General features: G+C 43.2%; 1 long non-coding RNA gene across 1 annotated transcript in view; it reads left to right on the top strand.

Moving 5' to 3' along the window:
• Positions 1-10,648, top strand: part of LOC140199883 (uncharacterized) — a 58,811-nt gene extending 48,163 nt beyond the window's left edge. The window contains exons 2-3 of the long non-coding RNA XR_011886516.1: positions 7,498-7,579; positions 8,879-10,648. This is a non-coding gene — a long non-coding RNA (uncharacterized lncRNA). The remainder of the gene's footprint in view (positions 1-7,497; positions 7,580-8,878) is intronic.
• The last annotated feature ends 802 nt before the right edge of the window (positions 10,649-11,450 follow it).

An 11,450-nucleotide genomic window follows, 5' to 3' on the forward strand; every position in this document is an offset into this window, starting at 1 on the left:
TGCCATGCCCGACCACAGTCCGACTCTGAGTCGTCCGAAAACTTCAAGCTCTGATCAGCCCTCTGACGCCAAGTACCGAGCACCATCTCTATCCGAACGCTTTGACCTCAGCCTCGGTCGCCATCAGCAGGCAAAGCTGAGGATTTTGGGGCCTTCCCTCCGGAGATTCTCAATCGCACAGTAGCAGCGGCAGCGAACCGGCGTTTCAGAAATTTCTCCAGATGTTCCTCTGTGCTTTCACGTCTGTCTCCATCAAATCAGAATTGTCCACGGCTCCTATTTAACAGATACAGTATCATTTCACCGGAGAGCTGTGCGTGCTGCGTCACACTGCCATCTTCTGTAATGAAGTGTTTCGAGAGATTGGTAACTCCTGGTTAAACACACTTCAATTCACCAAGCAACACAACAGATCCACAGTGGAAGCAATCTCACTGGCTCTTCAATTTGCTTTGGAAAACCTACACAACAGCAAAACATACGCCATTTTGCTGTTTACTGATTACGGCTCAGTGTCCAATCCCATCATGCCCTCATCAAGCTTCTAAGCCTGGGCCTCTGAGTTTCCCTCTGCTCCTGATTCCCTCAACAGGAGACCACTGTTAACAGAATCACAAGCAGGTTTAATATCCCCGGCATACGTCATAGAATATAGAACAGTACAGCACAGGAACAGGCCCTTCAGCCCATGATGTTGTGCCCAACAGGCTAAAAAGTAAATCCAGGCCCCCCCTAAACTAATCCCTCCTACCTACACAATGTCCATATCCCCCCACCTTCCTCACATTCATGTTCCTATCTAAACTTCTCTCAAAAACCTCTAATGTATTTGTTTCTACCACCATACCAGGCAGCGCATTGTAGGCTTCCACCACTCTCAGTGGAAAACTTACCCCTCACGTCCGCTTTGAACCTACCCCCTCTCACTTTCAATGTACTAGACATTTCTACCCTAGGAAAAAGATACTCCCTGTTTACTATATTTGATGATGATGATACAGTATCTGTGTGTCTTGAAGGACAATAGAGTGTGGCACTGGAGTGACCTCTCCAGGACATAAGCCTGGGCAAAAGGTATGGAGATCCTGTATTGCCTGGTCATCAATATCCCCCTCTCAGCCTCACTGGTGTAGTTCAAAGGAATAGGAAGCCATATGTTTGGCACCAGCTTTGCTGCAGGAGCTGCCAGAGGGATGTTCAGTGACGTCTAGCCACCTTAGAGGGCTCCACTGCCGATTCTTTGTCTGGGTCTACACCCGCAGTCTTCGTCTCTCCTGAGGCTGCCCACAAGGCGGTGGGAATATTTACCCATTGCTGGGGAGCTGGTTCATAAGCACCAGGGTGTGTCCACATGCCGGAGGGCCTGCGTGCTACGTGTGCAGGGGCCAGACCTCCTCCCCGTCCTCTGTAGTTCAGCCTGAGTCCGAAAAGTGTTCAGTTTCCATGTGTCGCCAGTGAGGAGGCACTACAGGACACTTGCTGTTGTAAAAGCAGTGTCCTGGCAGGGAGAGACTTACACATTCAGCTCTCCTTTTTGTGAGACTGTTAGCCAGCAGTGGAAGCTGAAAACGAGAGCAACAAGCACTACCCACTATACTACCACACTAGGTGCATCACAACAACTATTTGACACGCGTATCTATGCCTCTCGTAATCTTATAAACCTCTATCAGATCTCCTCTCAGCCTCGGCTGCTCCAAAGAAAACAGCGCAAATTTGTCCAGCCTCTCATGATAGCATATGTCCTCTAGATCAGGCAGCATCCTGGTAAACCTCTTCTGCACCCTCTCCAAAGCCTCAATGTCCTTCCTATAGTGGGTGATCGGAACTGTATTCTACATTCCAGATGTGGCCTAACCAGAGTTTTATAAAGTTGGAATATAACCTCTTGACTTTTAACTCACTACCTCAACAAATAAAGCAAGCATTGCATAACCTTTCTTAACCACCCTATCCACCTGTGTAGCCACTTTCAAGGAGCTATGAAAATGAACCACAAGATCTCTCTGCTCAGCAACACTGTTAAGGATCTTGCCCTTAACAGTGTGCTGTCTCCTTGCATTTGCCCTACCAAGGTGCAACACCTTACTTTTATCTGGGTTAAACTCCATCTGCCATTGCTCTGCCCATATCTGCAACTGATCTATATTGTGCTGTATTCTTTACCAGTCTTCTACACTATCCACAACTCCACAAATCTTGGTATCACCTGCAAACTTACTAACCCACCCATCTACCTTTTCATCCAGGTCATTTATATACATCACAAATGGCAGGAGGTCCCAGTACAGATCGCTGCGGAACTTACTAATTACAAACCTCCTCAGTTATCCTCTTGCTCTTGATGTACAGGTATGTTTTGGGCTTCTTCTTAATCCTACTTGGCAAGAACTTTTCATGGCCTCTCTTGGCTTTCCTAATCCTTTTTTTCAGTTCTTTTCTGGCTTCTTTATATCCCTCAGGTGCTCCATTGGATCCTAACTTTCAAAGCTTTACATACTTTTCCTTTTTCTTCTTGACTAAATTCATCACTTTTCTGGACACCCAAGGCTCTATCATCTTTCCATCCGTGTCCTTTCTTCTAACAGGGACATACCTTTCCTGTACACTGTGCAGTTGGTCCTTAAACACCCTCCACATGCCTGATGTGGACTTGCCAGAAAATAAAGTGTTCCCGATTAACTTTTCTTAGTCCCTGTCTAATGCCCTTGTAATTGGCCTCGTCCAATTTAAAGCTCTTCAGCAAGACCCTTACCTATCTTATCTATAGCTGTCCTGAAAGTTAAGAAACCATGCACAAAGTGTTGGAGGAACTCAGCAGGCCAGGCAGCATCTATGGAAAAGAGTACAGTCAACATTTCAGACCAGGAGCCTTCATCAGGACTAGAGAAAAAAACAAGAGGAATCAGAGTAATAAAGTGGGAGAGGGGAGGAAAAAACACAAGGTGACAGGTGAAACAGGGAAAAAAGAGGAATGAAGTAAAGAACTGAGAAGTTGATTGGTGAAAGAGATACAGGGCTGGAGAAGGAGGAGGAGCTCCAGTGGGAGGTGATAGGCAGGTAAGAAGATAAGGTGAGAGAAGGAAACGGGAATAGGGAATGGCAAAGCCAAAAATTAGAGAGATCAATGTTCATGCCATCAGTTTGGAGGCTACCCAGACTGAATATAAAGTGTTGCTCCTCTAACCTGAGTGTGGCCTCATCGTGACAGTAGAGGAGGCCATGGACTGACATGTTGGAATGCGAATGGGAAGTGGAATTAAAATGGGTGGCCACTGGGAGATCCCATTTTTTCTGGTGGATGGAGCGTAGGTGCTCGGCAAAGAGGTCTCCCAATCTGCGTGGTTGTCTGTTGTACCTGATGATGACAGGAAACCTGTGCAGGAGAATTTTTAAAGTAGAGAAGCCCTGGGGCAGTTCCACTCTCTTCAGCTCAGAAGTCCGTGTCCAGTGGTATGAGTAGTCATCACAGCTGGGGTGTTCCTTGGTTATAGGGAATGACTGTGATTTCTTCTTTGCCTCACCATGCCCTTCGCTGTCCATGGAGCATTGCAGAACCGTCTTCTTGGTTCGTTCGATCTCACTGTAGACCTCATCTGCTCAATCCACCAGAGCTGATTTCACACGCTAGGGCAGGAATGACCCTATCTCACTGGGGCATGAGGCCTGCCGGCTACCCTCAGCTGGCTTACCCCACCTGTCAAAGTGGTGTACCAGGTTGTGGCTGATGTCACATGCAAACAACTACATGGAGCCACAGCTGAGAACTGAGTGCCCACTGGGAACCAAGGTTGAGTGAGCTGCCTCAGATTGGACACAACAAGCCCCTTCACCTTCACCCCATATACCCCTTGACACTCCATATACCCCATTTTCCTATACTATCCTTATATTTCTTAAGTCTTCTAAGATGTAGAAATACTTCAATATCTATAAAGAATGAAATCAATAACTTACCCTTCAGAGCTTTCTTTGGTATTGAATTCTAAAGATGCTTCATCATTGAAATGATGAAATTTCTTCTCACCTTTGTCCAAAATGGTCTTCACCTTATTCTGGGACTGTGGCTCTGAGTTCTACTCTCTAAATTTGATATCAGTTGCGTCTTGTAAGTATCAGCTATCCAAGCTTTCAGTAAATTAATACCACTACCACAAAATTGCTCTCTCATTAGTGCCTCTTCAGTATCTTGCTTCCTTGCCCAACACAATTTGTTATGTAGGAATCAATGTTATTCCATTAAATTCAGAATCAGGTTTATTATCATTGGCTTATGATGTGAAATTGGTTAACTCAGCAGCAGCAGTTCAACGTAATACATAAATTAGCAGAGAAAAAAATAATGAATAAAATAAAAAATAATAAAAATAAATAAACAAGTAAATCAATTATGAATATTGAATAGATCTTTTTTAAATGTGCAAAAACAGAAGTACTGTACATTAAATAAAAAGTGAGGTAGTGTCCAAAGATTCAATGTCCATTTAGGAATTGGTTGGCAGAGGGGAAGAAGCTGTTCCTGAGTCGCTGTGTGTGTGCCTTCAGGCTTCTGTATCTCTTACCTGATGATAACAGTGAGAAAAGGACATGCCCTGGGTGCTGGAGATCTTTAATAACGGACATTGCCTTTCTGAGGCACCGTTCCCTAACGATGTCCTGGGTACTTCGTGGGCGAGTGCCCAAGATGGAGCTGACTAGATATACAACCTTCTGCAGCTTCTTACAGTCCTGTGCAGGCACCCCTCCATACCAGGCAGTGATGCAGCCTGTCAGAATGGTCTCCACGATACAACTATAGAATTCCTGTTACGAGTCTGCATTCTCTATAACAATCCTGACAGGTTGTGTCAGATATGATACATCCTGACTGGTATGAAAACACCAGTGCCCAAGAACAGAGAAGCCTACACAAAAGCTCAGTTCATCACAGGAAAAACCCTCTCCACCTTCTACAAAGCCCACTGCCACAGGAAAGTAGCATCCATCATCAAGGTCCCCACCATCCAGGCCATGCTCTCTTCTCATTGCCACCATCAGGAAGGAGGTACAGGAGCTTTATGTCCCACCCCACCAGGTTCAGGAACAGTTATTACCCCTCAACAATCAGGTTCCTGAACAAGCGTGGACAACTTTTCTCATCACAACACTGAACTGATCACTCAACACAACCTAGGGACTCACTTTCAAGGGCTCTACAACTCATGTTCTCAGTATTACTTATTTATGGTTTTTATTCCTTGCTTCTTTTTGTATTTATACAGTTTGTCAGTCTTTGTAGTTTTTCACTGATTCTATTATAGATTGCTCTACTGCGAATGCTGACAAGAAAATGAATCACAGGGTAGTACAAGGGGTGATTGATAAGTTCGTGGCCTAAGGTGGAAGGAGATGAGTTATTAACTTCAAACTTCCTGCATAATCACTCAAAGAGTTGAACTGCACATACATGTAACGAGAGCTGTATAACTCATCTCCTTCTACCTTAAGCCATGAACTTATCAATCACCCCTGCTGTGGACCACCTGGAGGTCCAAGACGCTCTCATTACATGCACGTGCAGTTCAACATTTTGAGTGATAATGCAGAAAGTTTGACGTTAATAACTCATCTCCTTCTATCTTAGGCCACGAAGTTGTCAATCGCCCCTGTTGTGGACCACTTCTACAAAGAATGCTGGACTAAGTGTGTACATGTAGGAGGGGACTATGTTGAAAAATAAATAAATAAATAAGTAAAATTGACTCCTTCTACCTTAGGCCATGAACTTATCAATCACCCCTTGTATGTGTACATACATTGATAATAAATTAACTTTGAACTTTGAACTAAAGACACTGTTTGTACCCTACCTACTGTCATAGAGGATTTGAAATCCACTATATTACACCCTTATTGTTTACGTTTTCCCAAGATTTTCGCAGTACTTCAATCCAATTCAAGTTTAATTATCATTTAACCATACATGAATACAGCCAAATGCGACAGCATTACTACAGGGTCAAGGTGCAAGGATGCATTGCCGACAGTCACACACAGCAAGCACACACAAGATCACAATCACGTAATAAGAGACCTGAGACCCACCTCCTCCCACGCCCACCATGACGACACAGTTTGATGCAGACAAGTCACCAAGCTCCCAAATCGACTGGATGCCAAAGTCCACTAGGTGACAGCAACACCATGGCTTGAGGTCCAGTCCTCACCCTGAGACCTAACCCCCACTAGACAAATCAGTGGCTTTAAGGCTCAGACCTTGCATAGACAAGCACATATAGAATATTAGTAATTAATATTGCTCCTCTGACTGCCTTGTAGTAGGGATGAGGCAATCAGAAGGGATGATTCCAAAAGTGTGTTTGGCCCTAATTTTCTTTTCAAAGAACTTAGCCTGATTCAGAGATTTTTAAAGCAACATATGCAGCAATTCCCTTAAATTTTCAACCAACCTTGCCAACCAGTTCATTTCATTCAACGTCCATTTGATCTGGAATGTTCGGAATGCTGAATGTTCATCTCTGTCACTCTAGCTGTCTTGTTTCCTCAATATCTATCATGGACCATGTGGCACTTATTCCTTCCTCCCATTGTATCCCTTTCTAGGCTGGTTGGATAGGAGTGAGGGGAGAAGTCAACCTGTAAGTAAATAACCCAGGAGAGCTGCCCATCGGGTTCCCAGTGCTGGGCCGGTGAGAGAAATCCCCTGTAAGTCACATATAAGTGACTTGTTAGGGGCCAGTTGATTGCCTGCTGATGTAGTTTACATTCCGAACTAGAAAGAATAGTTTCAGAGTAGGGGATCTGCATGGAAAGAATGGGCAGAGGAAGCTACCATGTTGGAAAGGGAATCCCAGAAGTGAAGAAAGACATTGAGTGTTGCCCTGAATATGTCTGCATCAATTATTTATTATAGGTAGATGCACAGTGAAACCTGGCATAAAAAAAAACATTATTTCCACTCAAGGTTTATTCCTTGTGGCAATCGATCACATAGCCCATAAGAAAAGGCACTATGCAATTTAATTGATGTTCGTTGAGGGGGATTAATTAAAATGGTGACATTAATGCTGATGCAATAATGAAGCATCTCAAGATGGTAATGATTGAAGTAAACCACAGTACAAGTGCTTTGCAGATAACGTTAACAGAAATTGCCACTTGACATTTAGACAAATCGTGAAAAGTAGCATTGCACAGAAAATAGCAGCTTGGGGGCTATATCTTGATTAACTAAATCAGAATCAGGTTTAATATCACTGGTGTATGTCATGAAATTTTTGTTTTTGTGGCAGCAAGACATTGCAATACATAATAATAAAAAACAAAATATACATACAGTAGCATGCAGAAGTTTAGGCACCCCTGGTCAAAATATCTGTTGCTGTGAATAGCTCAGCGAGTAAAAGATGACCTGATTTCCAAAAGGCATAAAGTTAAAGATGACACATTTCTTTAATATTTTAAGCAAGGAAACTTTTTTATTTCCATCTTTTACAGTTTCAAAGTAACAAAAAAGGAGAAGGGCCTGAAGCGAAAGTTTGGGCACCCTGTATGGCAGTACTTCGTAACACCCCCTTTGGCAAGTATCACATCTTGTAAATGCTTTTTGTAGCCAGCTAAGAGTCTTTCAATTCTTGTTTGGGGATTTTTGCCCATTCTTCCTTGTAAAAGGCTTCTAGTTCTGTGAGATTCTTGGGCTGTCTTGCATGCACTGCTCTTTTGAGGTCTATCCACAGACTTTCGATGATGTTTAGGTCGGGAGACTGTGAGGGCCATGGCAAAACCTTCAGCTTGCGCCTCTTGAGGTAGTCCATTGTGGATTCTGAGGTGTGTTTAGGATCATTATCCTGTTGTAGGAGCCATCCTCTTTTCATCTTCGGCTTTTTTACAGACGGTGTGATGTTTGCGTCCAGAATTTGCTGGTATTTAATTGAATTCATTCTTGCCTCTACCATTAAATGTCCCCCGTGCCCCTGGCTGCAACACAAGCCCAAAGCATGATCAATCCACCCCTGTGCTTAACAGTTGGAGAGGGGTCCTTTTCATGAAATTCTGCACCCTTTTTTCTCCAAACATCCGTTTGCTCATTGTGGCCAAAAAGTTCTATTTTAACTTCATCAGTCCACAGGACTTGTTTCCAAAATGCATCAGGCTTGTTTCGATGTTCCTTTGCACCTTTTGAATAGAACTTTTTGGCCGCAATGCCCAGAAGAAAGCAACGGCAAAGCACAAACTGGAACACCAATGAATGAAAATTCCTCTATCCAGCATCTTGCTAGCAAAAGTACATTCGATTGAAACCAATATTGAGGACCTTAGAGCAAGACTGAGGTGTCGGAGGGAAATAAGGAATTGTGTGTTCTCTGTTTCACAGTAAGACCCAAAGGCATCTTGACACCCAGGATGGACTGCATTTTGCTGATTCAGAGAAGGCAAAAGTTGGGGATTTGCGTTTCATGATAAACTCTTTGTGGTGCTTGGAAGCAGTGGTCTTGTTGCACTCTTGTTCCACCAATCTAAAATGTCTAACGATTAAGTGACGATCATTCTACTTACCAAGAAAGTTTTCCTCTGTGATCCTGACTGCAGTTTACATATTGCCAAAAGCTGACATTAATCAGGCACTCGAAATATTGAATACTACCATCACCAAACAAAAAACAGCCCACCACAACACATTTCAAGTCATAGTCAGAACTTCAATCAGACTCACTTGAAAAAATCTCTGCCCAATTATCACTAGCATATAACCTGCAGCTCCAGGGGTCACAACAAAATCAACCACTGCTAACCACGATTAGGAATGCTTATTATTCTATGCCTAGACCACATTTCAGGAAATATGATCACTAGCTGTGCTTCTCCTACCTGCATGCAGGCTGAAACTAAAGAACAAGGCTCCAGAGATAAGGACAACAAAGAGATGGTCGCGGGAGGCAGAGGAGCTTCGAGTCAGTGGACTGGGACTCATCTGAAGATCTGACTGAGTTCACTATGATTGTCATGGACTTTATAAAAACAGTTGTGGACCAGTGTGTCCCCACAAAATCATTCAGAGTCTTCCCCAACCAGAGGCCCTGAATGATCCATGAAATGCACAGATTGCGGAGAGCCAGATCAGTGACGTTCAAGTCTGACAACCAAGTGACATACAAGAGGTCCAGGTACCATTCTTGGAAAACCATCTCATGTGTGAGGTGGCAATTTCAGGCCAACTTGAATCATTGAAGCATGCTCGACAACTGTGGCAGGACTAGAATGCTGTTACCTCTTACAAAGTGGAAACCAAGCTACATAGCTGACAATAAGGCTTTGCATTCAGATGAGCTCATGCCTTCTGTGCTCACTTTGGCCATCAAAACATGGAGGACTTTCCACAAACTCCCACAACCTCCAAAGACCCTGTGACTCCAATCTCTGAAGCTGACGAGAGAGCATCCTTCAGGAGGGTGAACCCATGGAAAGCAACCAGCCCAGATGGCATACCTGGCTGAGTATTAAAGACCTGTGTTGATCAACTGGCTGCAGTCTTCACCAATATCTTTCATCTTTCTCTTCGGTAGTCTGAGGTACTGACTGCTTCAAGCAAGGTTCAATTGTATCGTGCCAAAGAAGAACATGGTAACCTGCCTCAATTACTATCATTCAGTGGCACTTACATCCACTGTAAGGAAGTGTGTTGAGAGGTTGATGATAAACTATATCAACTCTTGCCTGGGAAGTGACTTGGATCCACTCCAATTTGCCTACTGTCACAACAGCTTCACAGCAGATGCAATTTCTTTGGCTCTTCACTCAACACTAGAACATCAGGAAAGCAAAGGTGCAAGTATCAAGATGTTCTTTAATGACTGCAGCTTGGCAATCAATGTTATCATCCCCTCAAAACTAATCTATAAGCTTCAGAACATTGGCCTCAATAATTTGTCATGCAATTGAATCCTCGACTTTTTCAAGTGCAGACCACAGTCAGTTCAGGTTGCAACAAAATCTCCTCCATAATCACCATCAGCACAGGTGCACCACAAGGCTTGTGCTTAGCCTCCTGCTCTACTCACTTTATACTTACGTCTGTGAGGCAAAGCACAACTCCAATGCCATATTTAAGTTTGCTGATTATTTCAGCCGATCTGTCCCGGGACCGGCACAACAATGCCAGTACGAAGAAAGCACAGCAGCACCTCTACCTCCTTAGAAGTTTGCGAAGATTCAGCATGACATTTAAAACTTTGACAAACTTCTACCGATGTGTGGTGGAGAGTATATCGACTCTCCACCAGATTGCTCATGGCCTGGAATGAGAACATTAGTACCCTTGAACAGAAAATCCTACAAAAATTTATGAATGCAGCCTAGTCAATTACGGGTAAAGCCTCTCCCTTCATTGAGTACATCTATGTGGAGTGTGTGACAGGAGAGCAGAATCCATCATCAAGGACCATAAACATCCAGCCCATGCTTTCTTCTCACTGTTGCCATCAGGAAGAAGGTATAGGCGTTTCGGGACCCACCAGATTGAGAAACACTTATTATCCCTCATCCTTCAGATTCTTGAACCATAAGGGATAACTTCATTCACTTCACTTGCCCCATCACTGAAATGTTTCCATAAACTATGGACTCACTTTCAAAGATTTTTCATCTCATGTTCTCCATATTTATTGATTATTATTATTATTATTATTATTTATCTTTTGTATTTGTACAGTTTGTTGTCTTTTGCACATTGGATATATATGTACTTTGATAATAAATTTACTTTGAACCTTGAACTTTGAAATTCTGCCAACAATGGTTGTGTCTGTGGCAAATTTTTAGATAGTGTTTAAACCGTGGTTAGTCACTCAGTCGTGGGTGTAGAGAGAGTAATGCGATGGACTAAGCATGCAGTCTTGAGTTGCATCAGTGTTGATCATCAGCAAAGAGGAGGTGTTATTTCTGATCCACACAGACCGTGGCATCTCCTGGTGAGGAAGTCAAGGATCCATTTGCAGAGGGAGGTACAGAAGCCCAGGTTTTTGTTATATTTGCTCTTAGTAAAGATTAACTTAGCATGGATAAACACTTAAGCATTTTTATTCTGAGCAGTCCAGCTCAACATTGAGTATGCACAACCAGGTTATGAATGAAGCTTTCGTTTCCATCTGCATTGCCCACTGAGAAGTGAAGTTCTTTATTATGCATACATAATAAAATATCTTCCCTCTTTAAAGAAAAACAAACACAGTGCTATGTCCTCAGAAACCTGTAAGGAATAATAATCCTTTCCAACAAAGATACCTATATTCTACATTCCATAGCCAGTCCCCTTTTTACTCAGCAACTTTCAAACAGTCTCCGAGGTGGTTTAATGATCCTTTGTGGCCTGCTATTTGCCATGGTAATACTTGTGTCTTTCTGACAACTCTGATCAACATGTTCATTTTTTTTATATCAGCTGGCCTCTTTAG

This window comes from Mobula birostris, chromosome 6 (assembly GCF_030028105.1).
Source record: "Mobula birostris isolate sMobBir1 chromosome 6, sMobBir1.hap1, whole genome shotgun sequence".
Lineage (NCBI taxonomy): Eukaryota > Metazoa > Chordata > Chondrichthyes > Myliobatiformes > Myliobatidae > Mobula > Mobula birostris.